Raw genomic sequence first — 6,578 nt, forward strand, 5'->3', positions numbered from 1 at the left:
TTGTACTCCAGTTTTAATAGGGTTATTTGATTCTCTGGATTCTAACTTCTTGTGTTCTTTGTATGTATTAGATATTAGCCCTCTGTCAGATACAAGACTGGTAAGATCTCTGAATCTCTTGATTGCTGTTTTGTCCTAATGACAGTGTCCTTTGCCTTACAGAAGCTTTTCAATTTTATGAGATCCCATTTGTTGATTGTTGATCTTACAACTTAGCCCATTGGTATTCTGTTCAGAAAAATTTCCCCTGTGCCCATGTGTTCAAGGTTCTTTCCCACTTTCTCTTGTATTAGTTTCAGTGTATCTGGTTTTGTATGGAGACACTTGGTCAACTTGGAATTGAGCTTTGCACAAGTTGATAAGTATAAATCAGTTTGTGTTCTTCTACCTCGAGAACTATATAATCATGATCCCATATTCTGCCCTGTATCTTCCACATCTGAGCATATAAAGGGTAACAGACTCAAAGACAATCCAAAAAGCCTGGCAGGTGAGCAGATAATTTTAGTAATAATGTTTCACAGGATCTTAGACCACTGATTTCTCTCTATGACTTGTACCCCAATGTGCTTCTGCTTTAAGGCACTTATTATTGTGATAACAGAGGTTACCTGCAAATCACCACTCCATTGCTAATTGTTTCTTTTACAAATGATCTTGAATGTGTTTTAAAGGCTCTTCAAGAAAGGTAGGTGCTGTGGAACTAGAAATGGCTATAACAAAGGCAGGTTTGTGAACATGAGCATTGGAAAGGAGCTTACTAAGACTTCCCATCTATTATGTAGTATCCACCCACTGAGTAATGGCATGTGATATGGTTACAGCAAGTAAGGATTCAATCTACATTCAGATCAATGGAGATCAAGGCAAGAATGTTTGCATAATGAATTGTAGACCCATCAGTGTGGGAGCAAAATAACAGCAAATTAACAGACTTTCTTAGAGAGATTCATTTGTAAATGTCAACTCCACCATGTCATGGTTACACATATCTGAAAGAGCTAGCTATATTCTTCATTCTTGGTTTCTTCAAATGTCTCCTTCACAGATTGGTGGAGGAATCATGGCTCTATCATAGTTATTTAGGAGAAATTAAACAGTATTACATATGTATGATTAACTAATAGAGTAGGGGCATTTATGATGCTGGAGTTATATCACTTCCCCATATAAACACAGCAAATGCATCTATGGAAGCAGTACAATAGGCTTTGCATTGGGGGTTGGAGGTGGCTGCTGCTTCTCTGCCATCAAACCACATGCATTCTCTTTATTACCCAGAGATGCATGGGCCAGGGAAGGCAAAGTTGGCTACCAAACTACAGATGATGATGTTCCCACAGGCCATGTGTACTCCGGGATGTAAATGTGGCTCATCACAGAATCATAAACATAACTAAAACATGAGCGCTCTCTTTTGTAGGTATTTTCTAACTCAACTGTGCCTGTCTCAAACTTGAACTTTGTAGCTTACAGCATCTTGACAGGATATCAAAAGTTTGCACAAGCCTACGTGAGTGGCTCACCTTACATTCTCTTTTAAAGATGTGGAGACATAAAATATTAATTAGATGCTGTGTGCCTCCAGTTCTAATCACTGAGGCATCAACTTAGGGCATTTTGTCTGCACGCTGACAAAGATTCTTTTCTAACATCAGGGTGAAAGATTTTAGAAACACTTAAAGACAGGCATTTTAGTATTAAAAGAAATTGGGCTTTGGGGAAAGTGGTTTTACTAATCAAGTCTGAAGGCATGAAGTTGTCAGGCTTAGAGAAGCTGTATTGATTCACTCCACATGGGAGCCTATGGAAATAAATGCTGGTTTAAAGTAAGATGCTAAGTATGGACTGAATGGAAGGCCTACTTCAATTTCTACTGCACCATAAAGAGAATGACAGCAGGTTTAGAATATGCAGGTGATATGAACATTATCCTCAGGAACAAAGTAATAATAAGAGGAGAACTTATATTTATTCTTGGGGTTTCTTTCCTTTTTGTTTAATGCTAGAATCATGTATTCTATCACAAATGGTTTGGTTTACTTTTGTTTTGTTTATTTCAAGTATGGTTTACTGTGTATTTAAAGGATATAATACGATGGCAAAAAATATACAAGAGACACATAAAATGAGTTACTGGAGAGAACTACACAAAAGAAAACCTGCTGTGTTTTAAGACCACCTTGAAATGCCCTACACAGGCTAGAGCACCATTCTTGATTGCGTCTACTAGTCAATAAAGTCAATGTAGTCAGCACCAACACACAATCACACCACCAATTCCTCCAGTGTTTTCCATCCTCAGTATTCTATTCCGTCTCCCAGAGCCCTCTTACCTTCTGATGTTTTGGGAACTATTAGCAATATTTGCCAAGCTGAGACACTGCCAAATTGTCCATTTCCTTAATAGTGAGCAAAATTTGTCTATGAAAAATCACCTTTTGGCCCAGAATAATCACACCATGGGTTTTGATTCATCCATAGACATGTAGAGATGGCATTTAAGGCAGTTGCCATTGAGGAGGTACACAGGACATCTCTGTGCTATCTCACATTGGTGTTGCAAGTTCATTGGAATCCACACGAGAGTCACACAATATTTACATTTACTCCTCCTGTTGTCCTTTCCCAAGGAAATGCATTGTATGTGTGGAAAGGGAAGAATGTATTAGCTTCTCAAAGTAAGGCTATAATCCTATGCAAATAGAATGACCTCAGTGACTGGTGGAAGTTTCCAGTGCCTGAATTTCAAGGTGGCTTAGAGACAGATATATTTCATGGAAGTGGCCAGCTGCCTCAGCCTTGCTGCACTAGAAGGCTCTTCAGAGAAATAAAGCATCTTCAATGTCAGTTTACAAGACGTTTTTAGGGGAATCATATCCACAATCTCAAAGAACAGAGCTGGGCAATATATGTACTTATGAGTTTTTCTTTCTCAAATGAGGTGATGAATTTTCAGGACAAGCTCAAAGCTCTTACTTATTTTCTTCCCCAAATGCCTCAAGATATGAGCTAGTACAGAATAAATGGATCTGAAGGAATGCTGGCTTAAGAAATTAAAATATCCATACCTGGGGTGATAAAACAGCTGTGAGAAATAGAAATACATTTTATAGATGTGGTGAAACCCATCGGCCAGTGTAATCATTTTAAAATAAAGCAAGGTTCTGCTTTAGTGACAGCATCTAGTACCCTGCTCTCCACTTAGTAACTGTTCAATAAATAAGTGACAACAGATTCAGTGTTATGCAATAGACTGGGGTCAAATTAATAGTTGAAAAAGTAGAGAAAAGGTAGCCATAAAATGCTTTGATTGAGCATTTCATGAAACAGTTTGAGACTCCTTGAAGTTAAATATGGAATGGTCCCAGAATGGCCAGGTCAAAAATGCACCTGAGCATTAGAAGAAATGAACTCCAGAAAAACTAGGTCATTTTCTAGTCACACTGGAAACTTGAAAATTGTAGAAAATAGTTTTAGAGATTAAACAGTAGATGCTATCCATTCTAACCAGAAAAGCAGTTTTATGTAACTATCAATGTCTTTTTCTCTAAATTAGACATACACGTCATACTAAAGATCTCACAGCAAAGCTTCTGGCTCTGGGCTTATGATCTATCCTAACAGATGGAAATATTGGGGCCTCTAAAAATAGCTACCCTTTCTTGAACATTAGCCAAAGCCTCGAGTTTATACTAATCAAATATATATTAAAAGTTAGATGTTGATACGACAGTCTTCAGCAATATATGAAAATAATATTTCTAGTAAAGGAGAAAATAACGTAATTACCAAAGCAAGTGTATAAACTCTGAACCTAGTAATCTTAAGTATGTACTGGGGGCTGGTAGTTAAGCTGCCTTCTCTGTGGATAATGAACTGGTTGAAGAGGAAAGGTTTAGCACACAGGAGAGCAATGCTTAGTACCTGTGCTCTTCTCCATAGCCCTTCCATTTAGTACCACATGAATTTCCTATGGGCAAAATTTTTGCCATGGAGAAAATGTAGCATATTACTGACATTAAAAATATGCCTGTTTTTTGTACTCTGAGATAACCTAATGTGAGACCAGAAGTGGAGTGATGGATTTTAAGTACTTTCATAACGCAGAGATCTGTCCCCAAACCAACAGATGTTTTGTTTCTTTTTTCCCCTTATGTTGAAATATATTTCTGCCTCACTTAGTATATCTTGACTATAGTTTTCTCTCCCTCTACTCCAAGTTCTTCTTTACCTCTTCTCCCAAACAGATCCACTCCCTTTCTGTCTCTCATTAGAAAACAAACAAGCTTCTAAGGGATGATAAAACAAAGTGTTACAGGTTGCAATGAAGCAAAACAAACAAACAGAGTGTAAAGAACCCAAGAGAAAGCACAGGAATCAGAGACCCACTTATACACATACTCAGGAATTCCATAAGAACTCTAACCTGAAGGGTGTAACGTGAGCAGAGAGGGCATGGTGCAAAACTGTGCATACTCTATAAATGTTGCCTCAGTCCCTGGGAGATCATATGAGCTTCGCTCAAGTTGATTTAGAGGAATTTGTTTACTTTAGAGGAAGTTCTGATCCCCTCTGGAATTCCACCTTTTCTGCTTCTCTTTTGCTGAGTTTCCTGATTCCTGGAGAGGGATTTGGTGGAGACATTCCATTTAGGGTTGAGTGTTCCAACGTCTCTCACTGTACATATTGTCTGACTGCGAGTCTCCGTATTTATTCTTACCTGGTGCAGGAGGAAACTACTCTGGAGATGACTGAGCACTGAACTATGAGTCTAGCAGAATGTCATTAGGGCTCATTTTATTGCTCCATATTTCTTTTAGAACAGTACTATTTGATTCTACCCTAGGTCCCTGGGGTATCTAGTTCTTGGTCACCCACACTGTGTCCAATATGGGACCTCGTTCACTGAACATGCCTTAAGTTAATTCAGATCTTGGTTGGTTTCTCTGCCAAGCACTGTCACCATTGTATCAGTGTACCTTGCAGGCAGTGTACCATAGCAAATCAAAGAGCTTGTGGCTGGGTTGGTGTTTACTCATCTCTTTTGGTAGCATGCAAAGTACCTTTCTGTACTAAATATGCTAGTGCATAGGGGTGAAGGTCCACGGAGGCACCTGCTCAACTTTCAGTGAGTTGTGTGGATTTTGTCTCCAGAAATCAGCCTTGCTGACATATTTTGGAGAGTGACCTATTGTCTTGACTACAGTCTGGGTTGTTTGGGAATTGACATGGGAATCACTTTGGCCACAACTTGATTAGATATAACCCAATCCAAGTATTGGAAGTTTCATTTGGTGACAGGAGAAGGAAGTCTGTCTCTACCATCATTTGGTGATTTCATGTAGATCACCTTTATATATGTATATATTTCATGAAGTTTGTATTGTTTATACATACATCTAAAATGGCTCTTACTTTTAGTTGTCTCTCCATATATTATCTCCCCCACCCATCCCCATCCTCACTTGATTTTCCTGTTCCAGCATCCCTAATCCCTCTGTAACCATCTATTCTATTTCCATTTACTAGAAATATCTACTGTCCCTCCTAGTCACTTACTCTAAACCTAACCTCTGTGTTTCTATGGGTATAGTTTAATTAACAGCTAATAATCACATATGAGCATATAAACACCATATTTTTCCTTAACCTGGGATGCCTCACTCAGGGTAATTTTTTTCTCTAGTTCCACTACTTACCTGAAATTTTCATAGTTTTTTTTAGTGGCCGAGTAAAACTCCACTGTGTAAATGTATCAGATTTTCTTCATCCATTTTCCTATCTAGGGAGATCTAGGTTGCTTCTAATTTCTGTTATTATGAATAGAGTAGGGATTGACATGGTTGAGCAAGTGTCTCTGTGGTATGATGAAGCATCCTTTGGGAATATGCCCAAAATTGGTATAGCTAAATCTTGAGGTAGATCTATTCCTGTCTTCCTGAAGCACCAACACGGTATAAGTTTTCTGTATAAGTTTTCACTCCCACCCAAAGTGGAGGAGTGTTTCTCTTACTCCACACCCTTGTCAGAATAATCTGTCACTTATTTTGTTGACTTTAGCTATTCTGACAGGTGTAAAATGGAATCTCAAAGTAGTTTTGATTTGCATTCCCCTGATGGCTAAGGATGTTGAACATTTCTTTAAGCATTTCTTGGTAATTTGAATTTCCTCTTTTGAGAATTCTGTTTAAACCATTACCCCATTTTTAATTGGGTTATTAGTTTTCCTTTGCTTTCTTATGGAATTAGCCTTCAATCAGATGTGTAGTTGGTAAAACTTGTTTCTTATGTTGCATGCCATTGCTCTGTCTAAATGACAGTGCCCTTTGCTGCATGGAAGCTTTTCTATTTCAATTGTATGGATCTCACTGGACAAGTATGGTGAGGAGTCGGAAGACCAAGCATTAATAGAAATGCTTCTTTATTGCACCTTGAGCTGTACTCCCAAAGCTTCAGATTCAGTGAGATACTATTGACATATATGATTTGTGTAGATAGATAGATAGATAGATAGATAGATAGATAGATAGATAGATAGATAGATAGACAGATTGATCAATAGATAGATGATAGAT

This window comes from Rattus norvegicus, chromosome 1 (genome assembly GCF_036323735.1).
Source record: "Rattus norvegicus strain BN/NHsdMcwi chromosome 1, GRCr8, whole genome shotgun sequence".
Taxonomy (NCBI): Eukaryota; Metazoa; Chordata; class Mammalia; order Rodentia; family Muridae; genus Rattus; species Rattus norvegicus.